An 18,213-nucleotide genomic window follows, 5' to 3' on the forward strand; every position below is an offset into this window, starting at 1 on the left:
TTGAACAAAATCCCGTTTCTAGTCTTCTCTGCACTTGGGAGCCATCACTATTCAATATAAACCAAAACAATCTTTTTAATTGCATTTCTACAAAATTTTAACAGCGATATTTTATTTTTTTTTAAATGCAGTTGATAGAAATTATGATTTAACAAATTTCACATCTTTCCACAGAATTCAAAATATTTTCAATTACATTATAATACATGTTTATGTATTATTACCGAGTGAAATATTTGAATCATTACCGGATATAAAACACATTTAAAACAAAAAAATATCAAATTAAAGCCAATAACAAAGTGTTTAATTTGTTAAAAATTAACAAAGTGCCATCGTTATATATTTATTAAAACAGGAACATACCAAAAGTGTACAATTACAAACCGTAATAGTTTAATCACATTGAACACGCAATTCCTACCACTAGTAGCAATAATACAGTTCAACCCAGTATTTCGACAAAAAATAAACCAGAAGTAGACTACACATTTCTTTGTGTTTGAAAGCTGCAGTGTTTAAAGAAAAATATTCGCTTTGGATGTTAATGCTTTTAAATTTTTTAAAATCCCGTTTAACTGTAGGTCGCGTTTTTTTAAAAATGTGGTTTTGTAAAATAACTGGAAAAAAAGACAACCGTCATATTTAGAGAGGGATGCTTCATTTCTGAGGCGAGGAAAAACCTTCCACAAATAAACTGGGATCAATGCAGGAAAAAAAACCGTACGGAAATTCTCGAAATGAACGGCAAAATTTGCCACATTGAAAAATATATTTTTTAAACAACTGGATGTGCCGTTAGAGTGAATTTAGTGGACGAATTAAAAAAAAGTTATATAAACAGAATCCAGAATAAAAATATCGATCTGTCTCACCGTAACCCAATCGTATATAAACATACTTTAAATCGGAAAAAAATAACACGCTAAACGTGTTTGTGTCCTTTCTCCTAATCATCCCATATTGTATCACAGTGAATGTACTATGAGACCTGCAAAAAAACCTCTGAAGTAGCTAATGATAGCGTTTAATTTGCATTCTTGCAAAACCTACAGTACATTTTCCCCGTCTTTCAAAATTAAACGATCTTGGTGAAAAAGTGCATTTGATCTGACAAAATAAAAGTAAAAAAAACGTTCACGTTAAATATTAATTTTTATTACGTTAAAAAATACACATTACAAAATAATTTTTTTAATTATTTTTTAATATATATTTTAATATTTTGAAATTGGAACAAAACTTCCCGTAAGAAATTGTACCATGGTACATTTATGCTACCAGTACAATGGTATGGTACCCTGGTATTTTTGACAGTACCATAGTACATGTACCATGGTACTTATACTGTATACCATGGTATTCTTAAAGTGCAGTGTAGTACATTGAAACCTATTTTATCCTATGATATTTTGACAGTAGTATGGTACAAGTTTGGTACTTTTAGGGGTACCATGGTACATAACACTAGTTATTAAAATATAATTGATAGATAAATAGATACAGTACATAGGCATACTGTATTCATCCTGAAGAAGATTGCAGAGAAAATAGAAAGCCAACATAAATGTACAGGCTATTTAAAACATTATAGGTTTTGTAATGAAATGCACAATTCATTAACCGGTTAACTCAAAATGTATTAATACATACATCAATACAGAATATGATCATAACAGTAAATGTACAAAAACAATAATAATAATAATTTCACAGCTGAAGTTAAAGGGAGCAGGACATTTAAATGGAGACTGGCTCGTGTTCATGATGCTGGTTCTGCTGGCCCACACCACACTGACCTTTCAGGATCTTTGCTGCATTAAGTAGCTTCTGTCTCATACAGGCTCTGATTTCTGCTTGGGTCTTCTCGGGGAACACAGCTTTTACTTCAGCTAACGAGAGAAAAAGAGCAGAAAAATATTATTTACCTGAACAAAACAGACTAAACGATGATTTCAGAATATAACCCACTGTAAGCCATCAACAGTTGCCAATTATAGCTTCAGCCTCCTCTCGGGACAGGGGTGGCCTTGTTTCACCGTTAGACAACGAGCCCAGGACACAGTGAGGTGCCATTATGCCGTAGTGTACAAGCCACAAACGATCAGATCATTTGTGTATTTTGCTGCAGTTGCCCGGGAACAGCGATCCCTCAATGTGATGAGCTGGACATCTTATAGAGAAAGACAACATTTGGAGAAACACGTGTGAGGAAACAATTGCGCTACCTGTGTGCTTGCTTGTAATACAGTACATGTGTGCACCTTCTGCTCAATTATAAAGCATTAGAACTGCAAATGTGTTTGGTGTTTGGTGGTAGAAGGAGTTCGGGGATGTTGTTCCTGGAAAAGATCTGAAGTTAGGGGAGCCAGGAGGGATGAAATTAAATTGAAATATACCATCTCAGGCAAATGTGAAATTACATTTGAGGGATAATTACAGTCAATTAATGTCATACTGGCCAAGTAAGTCCCAAACAATTGCTGGCATGGCAGGCTACAGAAATATTCATAATAGCTCATTTTTAATCAGCTGATATGACCATATATGATACTGAGCTATGCCTTTAAATGGGTCACTTGGCTTTTTGGGGATGAAAGTGACCATCACTATTCAATATAAACCAAAACAATCTTTTTAATTGCATTTCTACAAAATTTTAACAGCGATATTTTATTTTTTTTTTAAATGCAGTTGATAGAAATTATGATTTAACAAATTTCACATCTTTCCACAGAATTCAAAATATTTTGACAGTATAGCTGTGCACCAGGGTCAAAATGACAATATAGGCTATTGTTGTTTAACATAGTTGTTCTTCCTTGTTTAACTACAGTTGTTCAGGTCACGCATTGACAACCAAATACAAGAAAATGATTGCATCTCAAATAAATAAAAGCTATATACCTATAAGGTACTGTAGGTGTAGGCCTGCCTAATTAAGTGGCCAATGAGTGTAGGTACAAGGTACAGTAGGTGTTTCTAATAAAGTGGTCGGTTAAGTTAATGTTAAGTGTTTTTTTAACTTGGCATACCTCAGTGGACTTATCGTTAAACACTTTTCTTAATATGATGTCCTTTTCCGAATTTCTTTGACGTCTCCTCTGTACTTGTCAGCCTGTTCCTTATTTCAATGAGTTCAGCCTTGTCATCTGTAGGAGATGACACTCTGTAACTCACTTAACCCTATACAATGAACCTTAGACTACTACTAAGGGGTCGCAGTCTAAAGTTAGAAGAAAGATATAACTTTGTTAACATACCTTAGTACTAAAATCTACTGTATGGATACACTGTACATTCCTGAGGTTTTTAACTTACCTAGTGTTAATTATGTTTCTGGCATATGTAGCTTGCTGATTTGTTAATAATTAGACATTTGTCTCAAACTGCAGCACAGTAAAGAGGACTCAGACAATGTGATTGAAAATGACAACATGCAGGTGTGTATATTTCAATCCTAAAAAAAGAAAAAGCTTTGAACTGAGTTTCACTAACTACATAGCCCAATCACAATATAAGTCGTGTTTTAGTGGAGAAGATTTTGATATAACTAAAAAATTTGTTTAATATTGCAGCTAAGTGGTGAGGAATCTGATGAGACCCAAATGAGGATGATTTTCGTAATGACGACTTACAGGTGTGTAAATTACAATCCCAAAATAACAAAAATGTTTCTCTAACTAGACACCCCGAGTCAAAATGCAAGTCATGCTATTATTAGAAAAAATGCTGTCATGATGGATAAATGTGTTGAACATTGCAGCTAATTGGAGAAGAATCTGATGAGACCCCAACTGATGGGGATGATTTTCATAATGACGACATACAGGTGTATCCTGAAATAACACAAGATCTCAAGTGGGACAATTATATCATTGTCATCTAAACCTCCATCATAGTTCAGTTTGTGCTGCCAGCTACCAGTAATGCAGTACACCTTGTTAGGTGTTTTGTGTGGCTCCATCAGCTCCACAGCAGAAAGTCCAAGGCTTGCTCTTCCTACACCAGCACCACGACAACGCACTACAGTGACATCGGGTCGGGACCAGGGTCCACCAAGTTCAACACCCATGTCTGCTACACGTGCTTCACCAGAGGGCATGTTCCGTAAAGAGCCTAAGATGCCCCCCAACCAGCAAGGTGAGGACATGCTTACAGGCAAGGCCTTGGAGGCTTACAGTGCCATGGATGAGGACCGATCGTGTCCCCGAGCAAGAGGAGCAGAGTCAGGAGATGGCGTGCAGCTTCCGGGAGTCGAAGTTCCTGCTGCGAACCCAAGAGACTCGAGCACCTGACCCCAGGCAGAGCCCTCGGTTTCCCAAGAGAGGCCCAGGAGAAGAAGGCACTGCGCCGGGGGGAGAGAGCAGAGGAAGTTGCCTCCCCGGGACTTTCCTCGTCTCAAACACCGGCGCTGCAGCGGCACCTGCAGGCCGACATCCAGGGGCTTCGATAAAGACGTCCTCCAGCGTTGCAGGGAGCACAGCTGTAAGGGGTATTGGCAGGTGTCCCTGGATGAAGCATCTAGACCTTACACCGCATTCCGTACACCATTGGGATTATACCATTTTACTGTGATGCCTTTTGGACTACGAAGCACTGGGGCAGAGCTAAGGTGGTTCTTGAGGGTGTTAAATGCTCTTTCACATGATCTTTTTTAAATTATTTATTAAGTGAAAACTTCACAATAAACATCCTTATGATCCTTATCCAGATTGTTTGTGTTTCTGTAGCCTAATTCCTAGCTGTGAGGTACATATGAACCAATGCTCAGGCTCTATGTGTCTGCAATATGGCGACAGTCAAACAGCAGTATCTTTTAAGAGAGGTTCATGACAATTTTTACAGGTCATTCATTTGTATGTGTTTTGTCTACCACACTCAGTTACAGTACATTCATTTGTCAGTGGTAAAACAAACTATGGTACAATAAGTGTATCACAGTGTACACTTAAATGTACAATGGAACTCTTATGGCACAAACCATAGTACACTATGGTACAATGAATGTACCATAGTGTACCCTTAGATGTACCATGGTACACTACGACAGTACCATAGTACACATCAGTGTACTATGGTACATACCGTATTGTACCACAGAGTACTATAGTATACCATGGTAAAAGTTCTTATGGGTTGAGTAAGGTCAACTTTTTCTTTAATAATAGTATCTTATTAAAGTCTTTACTACTTTTAGTTGCATGTTGTCTTATTTTAAACTTAATAAATTCCTAATTCCTAGAAAATGATTTATCCAGTAAAGCTTTTTCATAACTCTTTCTAAGAATGGAAGTAGCATCCTTAACAAATTGTTCAGCATCCAAGAGATTCTTGTTAAGCTTCCAGTAAATTGAGTTTTTAGGTTTCAAAGGACTAGATGTACAAAAAAACGATAAAAAGATCCCCTTGTGATCAGTCAATACTGCGGGACTCATATTAACACCAACAGTTAAACTTTCTAATTCTTTCATAATCAATCACAGATCAATTTTTGTCTTACTCCTGGGTTCAGACATCTCCAAATATCAATTACCCCCAAACCCACACGCAAGATTTCCAATTCCACTGACTCCAAACTACTATTAGATAGATAGATAATACTTTATTAATCCCGTAGGGAAATTGATGTGTTACAGCAGTCCAGCCCAAGACAAGCAAAACAGACATCAGAATAGTTATAAAACAAAAGACAACAAAATAAATAAAAATAAATAAATACATAGGTGTGTGCAAAATGTGCTGATCATAGTCACTGTAAAAACAATAAAATATGTGCAAAATGTGCAGAGGTTTATACAGACTGATTGTCCAAAAAGTACAATGGAGTAAGCATGCTGTCCATAGAGGAGCAAATGAAGGGCTAGCCTAGGTCCTAAAAACAGTCCTAGCCTAGGTCAGCGTTATACACCCTGACAGCCGCCGGGAGGAAAGACCTGCGGAAATGTTCCCTTGAACTCCGTAGCTGGAGCAGTCTATTGCTAAAAGTGCTCTGCTGCCCAGTAACAGTCCCATGAAGCGGATGAGAGGTGTTGTTCATGATGGCTGTGAGCTTGGTCAGCATTCTCCTCTCAGCCACCACCTCCAGGGGGTCAAGGCTCATCCCCAACACAGTGCCAGCCTTCTTGATAAGTTTATTGAGCCTATTTGCATCTTTTGTCATGATGCTGCTGCCCCAGCACACCACAGCGTAGAAGATGGCCGCCGCCACCACTGATTCATAAAAAATGTGTAGCAGTGTTCCACACACACCAAAGGACCTGAGTCTCCTAAGAAAATAGAGTTGGCTCTGACCTTTCTTGCACAGGGCGTCAGTGTTACCAGACCACTCCAGCTTATCATCCAGGTGTACCCCTAAGTACTTGTAGGAATGTACGCCCTCTATGTCCTCACCCTGGATGGAAACAGGGTTCAGCAGAGACTTATTCCTTCGAAAGTCAAAGATAATTTATTTGGTCTTGCTGGTGTTAAGCTGGAGATGGTTAAGATGACACCACTCCACAAAATTGGTATTCAAGCACCTATATTCCTCCTCTCTCCCCTCTCTAATACACCCCACGATTGCAGAGTCATCCGAAAACTTCTGCAGATGACATGCCTCAGAGTTGTACCTGAAGTCAGAGGTGTAAAAGGTGAACAGGAGTGGAGCAAGGACAGTACCCTGTGGAGCCCCAGTACTGCTAACAATCTGTTTGGGCACACAGCTCTGTAGCCGTACATACTGTGGCCTGCAGGTCAGATAGTCTATAATCCAGGACAGCAGGGGAGTGTCCACCTGCGCCGCCCTTAGCTTATCTCTCAGTAAAGGTGGATTGATGGTGTTAAAGGCACTGGAGAAGTCAAAGAACATAACTCTCACAATGCTCCCCGTCTTCTCCAGGTGAGAGTTAGCTCTGTGTAGCAGATAGATGACTGCATCCTCCACTCCCAGGTGTGACCGGTAGGCGAACTGCAGGGGTCCAGTGCTGTACTCACCAGGGTTCTGAGGTGGTCCAGTACAATCCTTTCCAGAGTTTTCATTAGGTGTGATGTAAGTGCCAATGGTCTGTAGTCATTCAAGACTTTAGGGTGCCCCTTTTTGGGTACTGGCACCAGGCAAGATGTCTTCCAGAGCATCTGAACCTTTTCTCATCTCAGGCTGAGGTTGAAGATGTACTGCAGCACTGAACCCAGTTGGTCCGCACAGATCTTTAGCACCCTGGAGCTGACACTGTCAGGACCCTCTGGGGCCATCTATCTAAGGACTCATTAGGTACAGTATTAAAATCTCCTCCCAACATTATCTTTGCTTCAGAGAATCTATCTGAATCCTGTTTTTATATTCACTTCAATTATGCAGATTCACCACCATCACTGCCCTTCCTCTGCGTTGTGTTGTGGAATCAGATAAATGACTCAGACCAGGAGACCACAGTAAAAAAGTAAAGCCCATATGAGACAGGCTCCTCCTGGTTCATCTGACGAGGGTCGACCTAAAGAGCCACAAAAAAAAACATCACAGATAACCAAACTTATTTTAATTATATGATTAACTTATGGTACACTAATTAATATGAATTATATATCCTTCCCAACCCCACCGGGAAACCTACAGTGAGGAGAGGAAGGGGCGGGAGAGCAGAAGCTCCGCTCAGGGCCATGCAGTGAGGAGAGGGAGAGCAGGAGAGCGGGATCTCTTCTCAGGGCTGGGGCAGCGTGGCGCAGTGATGACTGGGAGGGGAAACCAGACTTTCGGTCAGGAGCAGCCTCCTGAGAGCCGCCTGGCCACACTTCTCACCCCAAGTGCCCCTGAGCTCTGCGTCTTCTGCCAGTTCTGCCCCAAGGACAGCCTCTTCGCCCACAGCTGCTCTGGCCACCTCATGGCCTGCTACTCCTGCGTCAGCAAGGTGTGTCTGGTGTGCAGGCGGCCCATCCAGGCCGTGGTCTTCACCTGCTGCAGCTGAGAGGACGCCTCAGTAAGCTTCACCGGGCTGAAGTCCTCTCAGGGTCTGGGAGAGGCTTGAGTTCATGTAGATTTAATAATAATAATAATAATTGCTTACACTTATATAGCGCTTTTCTGGACACTCCACTCAAAGCGCTTTACAGGTAATGGGGACTCCCCTCCACCACCACCAATGTGCAGCATCCACCTGGATGATGCGACGGCAGCCATAGTGCGTCAGAACGCTCACCACACATCAGCTATCAGTGGGGAGGAGAGCAGAGTAATGTAGCCAATTCATAGAAGGGGATTATTAGGAGGCCATGATTGGTAAGGGCCAATTGGAAATTTGGCCAGGACACCGGCCAGGACACAATTTACAATTGGCAGAGGCAACACTGACAGTGACCTGTTTCTGGACTGAACAATAAACTGATACAGCTGTTCTTTTTCTTTTTCCCGTTTACAACCGCTTTTGGGCAATATATGCCAGGGACCTGTGCAATACATCTATATTTATATTCATATTGTGCAATACGACTTTTTTGTGTACTGTAGTGTTCTGGATTGTTCTTTGTGTGTTCTGGACTGTCAGTAACTCTTCACTGTACTGATTGTATTGTATTATTATTGTATCATTCGTTACAGTGTTGTCTGTGTTAAGCTGCTGTTGCACTGCAATTTCCCTCACAGGATCAATAAAGTACAGTATCTATGTGTGACCTGGTGGTGAATAGCTGTCTGTTATGCCACATCCGGTAGATGGCGCTGCCTCTTAGATAGCGGTGTCTCTTAGTTTCTGCCAGTGAATTTCAAAAACAACAAACTGCTGCAGAGAGTTGTAATGGTAAATACTGTGTTGTTTTCCTATTTACACTCTAAATGAGGTCTCAAATCAAAAGTATTAACGAGTATAAAGGTGTATTTCATAGTCAAGATTAGTAAAATGGATGTAATATTTTAACCGAGTGGACTGAAGCCGTAGCCTGAATTTCTAGACATCTACTCGGGCTAGGAAAATCTGTTTACTCATTTGTAAGTAATGTTTTTTCTACGTTCCTTGTATTTTATGTTCCTTATACTTTACCGAGACTTATGTTTAGTTGTGAAATGGGTATAGCACCGTTTGCCAAGTGTATGCCATTGTAAGAGTATTATTCAATTTTCCGTTGTAATGTAGTTCTCAGTGAGGGTAGAGCCGAGAGGTGACCTGCGCAGCCTGAGTTGCCTATTTTTACTCGCGTTGCGTGGCGAGTTATTTCAATTTAAACTGCAATGTAATTCATTTTTTGTTCAGTGTAGATGTGATTTTCTAACGGTTAGATGGAAAAACAAGAATCTTGAAACCGTCAAACTAAAATGTGTTTTTTACCGTCAAACTAAAATGTGTTTTTTTTTTCATTTCTTTTTGTTTTTTTATCAGTTCCCAAACTAACAAAACAGATCAGGCACCATACTTACCTGGAAATAAAGAACTCCAAAGATATATTTGTGTCCTGTGCTGGTTATGCTTTGCCAGGCTACACATATGTTGGAGTTTTTGGTCAGTGTAAAACCTTGATCACCAAAGCTATGGCTTACAAACAAAAACCACTCTGTAAGACAAAACAAAAACCACATGGCTCTTAAGTAATGAAGCTGGAAATGTCTTTATTTTAATGAAAAGGACACATTTTTATGAGTGGTTCATAAGTTTGTTGTCATATACAGAACACAATGAGACAGTTTAGACTCATTTCTGGGCAGTCAGCCACAGTCCCTGTAAGTCAGACACTGGATACAAAACCCACACCACCACCCATGGGTGTGAAGTAACCAGTCGAGCTGCTTCGCTTCAGCACTTGGGTATGCTTCTCTGAGATCTGTACAGAACTGAATTATTTTACTTTGTCTTTTACCCAAGTACACATCACAGAGGACTTAACCTGGACCCACCACACCAACACTGTGGTCAAAACAGCATGGCAGCGCCGCTGAAAACTGAACAGCCGGACAGCAGTCTGGGTCTGGCAGTTCTTTACTGGAGTCGTCTGTATAATAGCAAAAATAAACACGAAGATGTGGACATGTAGAAAAAATATGAACCTTCACCACATCCTGACTCGCTCTGTGTAAACAGTTTTATTTGTGTTGCACTGTTCATGTTTGTTATGTTGGTTCTGCAGCCGGGCTGGAGACTTTTGCTGATGGCTGTTCTGTCACTTTAAGAGACTTCAGTACAGTAGTTGGTGATGTCATCACAAACCTCAGTCCATACCTTCTGAACTGTAGAGGTGAGCGATATTTTAGTTGCCCTGAAAAGAAATGGATTTATAACCAATAGGATCTTATTAACATTCCACTGTGCAGGGGTATGTGTTCAATTGAGTACTGTAAGCATCATGTGTCTCTGTTACTCTGGTGTATTGCATTGCAACGGTTCTTGGGGTTTCCACCCTTGCTGCTCCTGCCCTGCCCGTTCGTCCCTCACTGCCTGGACTCGAACCTGGGTCTCCGGCGTCACACAACAGCGAACTTGCCATCTGAGCTAAAGTAGACCTCCCTCAGCCCGGGAGGCTGAGATCCCCTGTATACGCAGGGGTATTCGTATTCGTTACACCCGCAACTACTGCTGCATGCTGTATTGTTGTGCATTTGATAAATAAACCTTGATTGATTGACAGAAGCCTGCAGGGGAAAGGCTGTCCCACTGCCAACCCACACCACCCCCTGAGTGGGCACTGAAAAGTAAACACTGCTAATATAATCCAATCCTATAACAAAGTGAAGTTTTTTTAATCAAATCTTGGAGTTTAAGTTTTAAATACAATTTACAGCCAAGACCTTGGATAGCAAATCTTTTTTACAGATCTCTTAAATATTTTTTCTTTACTCCCTCCATCAAAACAAATGTCTACCTGGGTAGTTAACTTTCAGTATGTTGTCAACAAATGCCCAGTTCTGCTTCCCCTGTTGCTGAAAGCAAGAAGGAGAAAATAATTATATAAAACTAAAGCTTTCTGTGCAGCAAGGTCTGATGTCTATGCAGGCAGAAATACTACAAATCTGATGTTAGTCTGAAAGAGATATGAAAAAGCATTTTTAATATTCTTTTGTACAAAATAATAACAATAATAATTAATAATTGCTTACACTTATATAGTGCTTTTCTGGACACTCCACTCAAAGCGCTTTACAAGTAATGGGGACTCCCCTCCACCACCACCAATGTGCAGCCCCACCTGGATGATGCGACGGCAGCCATAGTGCGCCAGAACGCTCACCACACATCAGCTATCAGTGTTTCAAGTCCTCTCTGCACTTGGGAGCCATCACTTCTCAATATAAAGGAAAATAATCTTTTTATTGCATTTCTTTAAAGAAATAATGATTTTTACAGCAATATTCTATTAAATGCAGTTGATAGAAATTGTGATTTAACAAATACAAAAACAAAACATTTTTCCACAGAACTCAAAATATTTTCAATTACATTTTAATACGTTGATGTATTATTCCAGAGTGAAATATTTGAATCAGTACCCGATATAAAACAAATATTTAACAATATATTATTTACTATTTGTATATTTACTAAAACAGAGACATTCCAACAGTGTATAATTAAGAAATTAAAAACGTAATAGTTTAATCAAATTAACCACGTCTCTATAAAGTGTTTTACTCATTAACGATATATTGAAGGAAAATGTTTCCATTAATTCCTACCACTAGTAGCAATAATACAGTTCAAAACTGTATTTATTTAGACAAAGAATAAGCAGCTCTGAAAAAGTCCTTTAGTTCACTTTAAATTTAAAATCTTTAAGTTAAAATATACTTTATTTTTAGTATCAGTTAAGCACCCGGAAGTAGATTACAAAATGTCTACAAAATGCAGATTACTGCAGCTTTTTGTTCAGTATGTTGGCTTTGGATGTTAATGCTTTTAAAAACTTATTTTAATCAGTTAAATCTCGTTTAACTGTAGGTCGCGCTTTTTATAGAACTGAAAAAACACAACCGTCACATATTTAGAGACGCTTCATTTCTGAGGCGAGGAAAAACCTTCCACAAATAAACTGGGATCACTTCAGAAAAAAAAAAACCTACAGAAATTCTCTAAATGAACGGTAAAATTTGCCATATTGAAAAAATATATTTTTTAAAACAAATAACTGGATGTGCCGTTAGAGTGATTTTAGTGGACGAATTTAAAAAAAGTTTTGGATTCAAACAGAATCCAGAATAAAAATGCAGATCTGTCTCCAAGAAACCCAATCATATATAAACAAACTTTAAATCGTGGGAAAAAAATAATACGATAAACGTGTTTGTGTCCTTTCTCCTAATCATCCCACGATATACTTGAGTTTTACAAGCTCTGGTCTGGAATCAATATTTTTAGACACTCGGGTACGGCGGAGACAGCCCGGTGTGAGGACAGCGGACTCTCCTCACAGACAAGGCCGCTGCCCGGTGTCCCTCACACCCGATAGGGAGGTCCGGGGACAGACGAGCACCTTGAGTCCGGCTCGGAAAAGCGTCTCGTTTATCTCTGAACTGAACCTTTCTGCCAACACGGCAGTGTTTTTAAAACTAGCCTTTCACTTGCGTTCTTAAATCACCCTTTAACATAACTATAGAGCCTCCATTAATTTGAATCATCTCCCGATACCCCCACAAAACAAACCGGGAATGTGCTGTACAGCTGTACTGATAGTATAGGTGCAAGCATTATATTATATTAAATCTATTTTTTTAATATTTTTAAATTGGAACAAAACTTCCCATAAGAAATTGTACATTTATGGCACCTGTACTATGGTATGGTACCCTGGTATTTTTGACAGTACCATAGTAGGATTACCATGGTACATATACTGTATACCATGGTACTTTTAAGGTGTTGTGGTACATTGATGTTTTGACAGCTGTATGGTACAAGTGTGGTACTTTTAGGGGTACCATGGTACATAACACCATTTTTATTAAAATATGATTGATAGATAAATAGGCCCACTTTATTTATCCTGAAAAAGATAGCAGAGAAAATAGAAAGCCAACATAAAATGTACAGGCTATTTAAAACATTTTAGGGTTTGGAATGAAACACACGATTCATTAACCGGTTAACTCCAAATGTATTAATACGTGCATCAATACAGAATATGATCATAACAATAAACGTACAACAACAATAATAATAATTTCACAGCTGAAGTTAAAGGGAACAGGGCATTTAAATGGAGACTGGCTCGAGTTCATGATGCTGGTTCTGCTGGCCCACACCACACTGACCTTTCAGAATCTTTGCTGCATTAAGTAGCTTCTGTCTCATACAGGCTCTGATTTCTGCTTGGGTCTTCTCGGTGAACACAACCTTTACTTCAGCTAACGAGAGAAAGAGAGCAGAAAAATATTATTTACCTGAACAAAATAGACTAAATGATGATATGACTGTTTATGATGCTATGCTTTTAAATGGGTCACTAGGCTTTTTGGGGATGAAAGTGACATTGTGACATAGCTGTGCCCCAGGGTCAAAACTTTACCTTTGCCTACTGCCCTGTCTCTCTCACACCTGAAGAAGGCTCCACGGCCGAAACGTTGTGTTCTCTTTCTTCTTTTTTTCAGCATGGAATAAACCTATAACTTGTTCCTTTGCAGCCTACGCATGCTGACGCAGCTACCCACCTGAACTAATAGAGGCTATTGTTGTTTAACATAGTTGTTCTTCCTTGTTTAACTACAGTTGTTCAGGTCACGCATTGACAACCAAATACAAGAAAATGATTACATCTCAAATAAATAAAAGCTATACACCTATAAGGTACTGTAGATGTAGGCCTGCCTAATTAAGTGGCCAGTGAGTGAAGGTTCAAGGTAGGTTTTTCTAATAAAGTGGTTGGTTTAAGTTAATGTTAATTGTTTTTTTTTTAATTGGCATACCTCAGTGGACTCATTGTTCAACACTTTTCTCTTCTTAATACAATGTCCTTTTCCGAATTTCTTTGCGTCTCCACTGTACTTGTCAGCCTGTTTCTTATTTCAGTGAGTTCAGCCTTGTCATCTGTAGGAGATAGTAGTTCAGGTGGGTAGCTGCGTCAGCATGCGTAGGCTGCAAAGGAACAAGTAGTAGGTTTATTCCATGCTGAAAAAAGAAGAAAGAGAACACATTGTTTCGGACGTGGAGCCTTCTTCAGGTGTTCACACCTGAAGAAGGCTCCACGGACGAAACGTTGTGTTTTCTTTCTTCTTTTTTTCAGCATGGAATAAATCTATTACTTGTTCATCTGTAGAAGCTGACATGCTGTAACTCACTTAACCCTATACAATGAACCTTAGACTACTACGAAGGGGTCGCAGTCTAAAGTTAGAAGAAAGATATAACTTTGTTAACATACCTTAGTACTAAAATCTACTGTATGGATACACTGTACATTACTGAAGTTTTTAACTTACCTAGTGTTAATTATGTTGCTGGCATATGTAGCTTGCTGATTTGTTAATAATTAGACATTTGTCTCTAACTGCAGCACAGTGAAGAGGAATCAGACAATGTGATTGAAAATGACAACATGCAGGTGTGTATATTTCAATCCCAAAAAAAGAAAAAGCTTTGAACTGAGTTTCACTAACTACATACAGTAGCCCGATCACAATATAAGTTGTGTTTTAGTGGAGAAGATTTTGATGTGACTAACAAATGTGTTTAATATTGCAGCTAAGTGGTGAGGAATCTGATGAGACCCCAAATGAGGAGGATGATTTTCATAATAACGACTTACAGGTGTGTAAATTACAATCCTAAAATAACAAAAATGTTTCTCTAACTAGACACCCCGAGTCAAAATGCAAGTCGTGCTATTATTAGAAAAAATGCTGTCATGATTGATTAATGTGTTGAACATTGGAGAAGAATCTGATGACACCCCAACTGATGAGGATGATTTTCATAATGACGACATACAGGTGTGTATATTCCAATCCTGAAATAACACAAGATCTCACGTGGGACAATAATATCATCGTCATCTCAACCGCCATCATAGTTCAGTTTGTGCTGCCAGCTACCAGTAATGCAGTACACCTTGTTAGGTGTTTTGTGTGGCTCCATCTGGAAAATTCTTTAATACTTGTCTTTTTAGTTTGGTCTATAGACTGTTCTCTGCATGCAAGGATATAAAAGTCCGCCATGTCCCAACAGGAAAACTTGTTTCATGCCTCTTTCAATCCGGACAAAAAGATCTACACTGTGTCATATCTGACCATGGGTGCACTCCTAATACTTACAGTATGATGGCATTTATCTTGAGACAAATTGTCAACAGCAGCTACAAAAGATCTACTTGAGCTGTTAAAGTATATTGTGCCAGGATGTGTTCCAAAAACAAAACGGTTTCTAGACAAGCAGTTTTTTATTGGAACGACAAAGCCCAAGTGTCATGATTGTAGTCCCTCCCCATTAAGGTTGCTCTGGCTCTTTCACTTCTGAGTTGATTTTGTGCACCTGCCCCCTGTTCCAGCCCATCTTAACAGCCAGACGCTCACTCTGTTCCTGGCTCTGCGTTGGTTCCTGTACCAGGCGAGTCCGGGACCTGGAGCGTCTGGTCCCATTCCCCCCTTGTTCCCCCCGACCCTCCACAGGATCCCGCTCCGGTTTTTAATCCCGTTTGTCTTCGTCTCAGATGGATCGCCCGGCTCTGGACATTTGCCTCATCTTGGATTTCCCTTTGGACTCCCTTTAGGTCAGTGTGCCTTGGACTCACCCCCCAGAACACCTACACACCATGGACGCACCCGTTTTCATTCCTGACCCCTGCATGCTTTTTTCCCTGTGTATTCCTCACTCTTCCCAGATTGTGCCGTCAGGGTCCTGAAAGACGCTTCTTTACACCAAGACCACTACATCATTGGACACTGCTCATATAACTGTCGCTTATTAACACATCTCACACAAAGTGTCAGGGACTGGGGCCTCCTGTGGGCCAATTCAGCATTTGCTTACGAGGATGTAAATGGGAAACTTAAATCTTTTCAGTGGAACCCAAGCTGTAGCATCACAAATTTTTAAGTATTTTTTTTGCTTTCCAAAAAGTGCTTAGATTTGGAGAGTCAGTCCTACAAACTGCAAATGAGGATGTTAGGTGTTTTTTGGAAGTAGGTCTTATTTTTTAAAAAGATTTAAAATATATATTTTATTTTAAGAACATAATTCGTATTTATGTTATTTATGTAAGTGTATACTTATTTATTTTTCTGTTACTTATATTTCCATGTTCATTTGTAAATTAAGTGAAAACTTCACAGTAAACATCCTTGAGATCCTTATCCAAATTGTTTTTGTTTCTGTAGCCTAATTCCTAGCTGTGAGGGACATATGAACCAATGCTCAGGCTCTATGTGTCTGCAATATGGCGACAGTCAAACATCATTATCTTTTTAGAGAGGTTCATGACATTTTTAACGGGTCATTGATTTGTATGCGTTTTGTCTACCACACTCAGTTACAGTACATTCATTTGTCAAAGAGTGGTAAAACAAACCATGGTAGACTATGGTACAATAAGTGTACCACAGTGTACCCTTAAATGTACCATGGAACTATTATGGTACACACCATAGTACACTATGGTACAATGAATGTACCATAGTGTACCCAAAGATGTACCATGGTACGCTATGACAGTACCATAGTACACATCACAGTGTTCCATGGTACATACCGTATTGTACCACAGAGTACTACAGTATACCATGGTAAAAGTTCTTATGGGTAGAGTGAGGTCAACTATTTATTTAATAATAGTATCTTCTTTAATTCTTTTAGAATTAACTAAATCTTTACTACTTTTAATTGCATGTTTTCTTATTTTAAACTGAATAAATTCCCAATTCCTAGAAAATGATTTATCCCGTAAAGCTTCTTCATAACTCTAAGAATTGAAGTAGCATCCTTAACAAATTGTTCATCATCCAAGAGATTCTTGTTAAACTTCCAGTAAATTTAGTTTTTAGTTTCAAAGGACCAGATGTACAAAAAGATTCCCTTGTGATCAGTTAAAACTGCTGGACTTGTGTTAACATCAATAGTTGGACTAATTCTTTCAAAATCAACTACAGATCAATTCTTGTCTTACTCACGGGTTCAGACATCTCCAAATATCAATTACCCCCAAGCCCACAAACAAGATTTCCAATTCCACTGACTCCAAACTACTATTAACCCTTTTATCTAAAGACTCATTAGGTACAGTATTAAAATCTCCTCCCAACATTATCTTTGCTTCAGAGAATCTATCTGAATCCTGTTTTATATTCATCTCAATTGTGCAGATTCACCACCATCACTGCCCTTCCTTTGCGTTGTGTTGTGGAATCAGATAAATGACTCAGACCAGGAGAGCACGGTAAAAAAGTAAAGCCCACATGAGACAGGCTCCTCCTTGTTCATCTGACAAGGGTCGACCTAAAGAGCCACAAAAAAAACATCACAGATAACCAAACTTATTTTAATTATATGATTACAGCTCCCACTCCACAATCTTATTTTAAACCCAAATACTAAATGATAGTGGATATATACAACAAAGATCAGCACACAGCAGAGACAGCGATCTTACCAGGAGTGCACTCCCAGGCGGGACAGAGAGTGATCAGTGGGAAACTGGCTCTTATAACAACTTTCCCGCAAGGAAACCCCCAACCCCAAGGTTAACTTATGGTACACTAATTAATATGAATTATATTTCCTTCCCAACCCCACCGGGAAACCTACAGTGAGGAGAGGGAGGGCAGGAGAGCAGGAGCTCTGCTCAGGGCCGTGCAGTGAGGAGACAGTGAGGAGAGGGAGGGTGGGAGAGCAGGAGCTCTGCTCAGGGCTCTGCAGTGAGGAGACAGTGAGGAGAGGGAGGGCAGGAGAGCAGGAGCTCTGCTCAGGGCCATGCAGTGAGGAGACAGTGAGGAGAGGGAGGGTGGAAGAGCAGGAGCTCTGCTCAGGGCCGTGCAGTGAGGAGACAGTGAGGAGAGGGAGGGTGGGAGAGCAGGAGCTCTGCTAAGGGCTGTGCAGTGAGGAGAGGGAGAGCAGGAGCTCTGCTCAGGGCTGGGGCAGCGTGGCGCAGTGATGAGTGGGAGGGGAAACTAGACTTTCGGTCAGGAGCAGCTTCCTGAGAGCCGCCTGGCCACGCGTCTCACCCCGAGCGCCCCTGAGCTCTGCGTCATCTGCCAGATCTGCCCCAAGGACGGCCTCTTCGCCCACAGCTGCTCTGGCCACCTCATGGCCTGCTACTCCTGCGTCAGCAAGGTGT

General features: G+C 40.1%; 1 long non-coding RNA gene across 3 annotated transcripts; it reads left to right on the top strand.

The window, feature by feature from the left end:
• Positions 1-8,688: 8,688 nt before the first annotated feature.
• On the top strand, positions 8,689-17,948 carry LOC138223329 (uncharacterized). Of its 3 annotated transcripts, XR_011181757.1 has the most exons (6): positions 8,699-8,959; positions 10,090-10,197; positions 14,443-14,490; positions 14,631-14,696; positions 15,595-15,654; positions 17,243-17,948. It is a non-coding gene; the product is annotated as an uncharacterized lncRNA (long non-coding RNA). The 3 variants fall into 3 exon arrangements; XR_011181756.1 differs by lacking the exon at positions 17,243-17,948 and having other exon boundaries at positions 8,689-8,771; positions 15,595-17,236; XR_011181755.1 differs by lacking the exon at positions 17,243-17,948 and having other exon boundaries at positions 8,701-8,959; positions 15,595-17,236.
• The last annotated feature ends 265 nt before the right edge of the window (positions 17,949-18,213 follow it).

This window comes from Lepisosteus oculatus, chromosome 16, assembly GCF_040954835.1.
Source record: "Lepisosteus oculatus isolate fLepOcu1 chromosome 16, fLepOcu1.hap2, whole genome shotgun sequence".
NCBI classification, from domain to species: domain Eukaryota; kingdom Metazoa; phylum Chordata; class Actinopteri; order Semionotiformes; family Lepisosteidae; genus Lepisosteus; species Lepisosteus oculatus.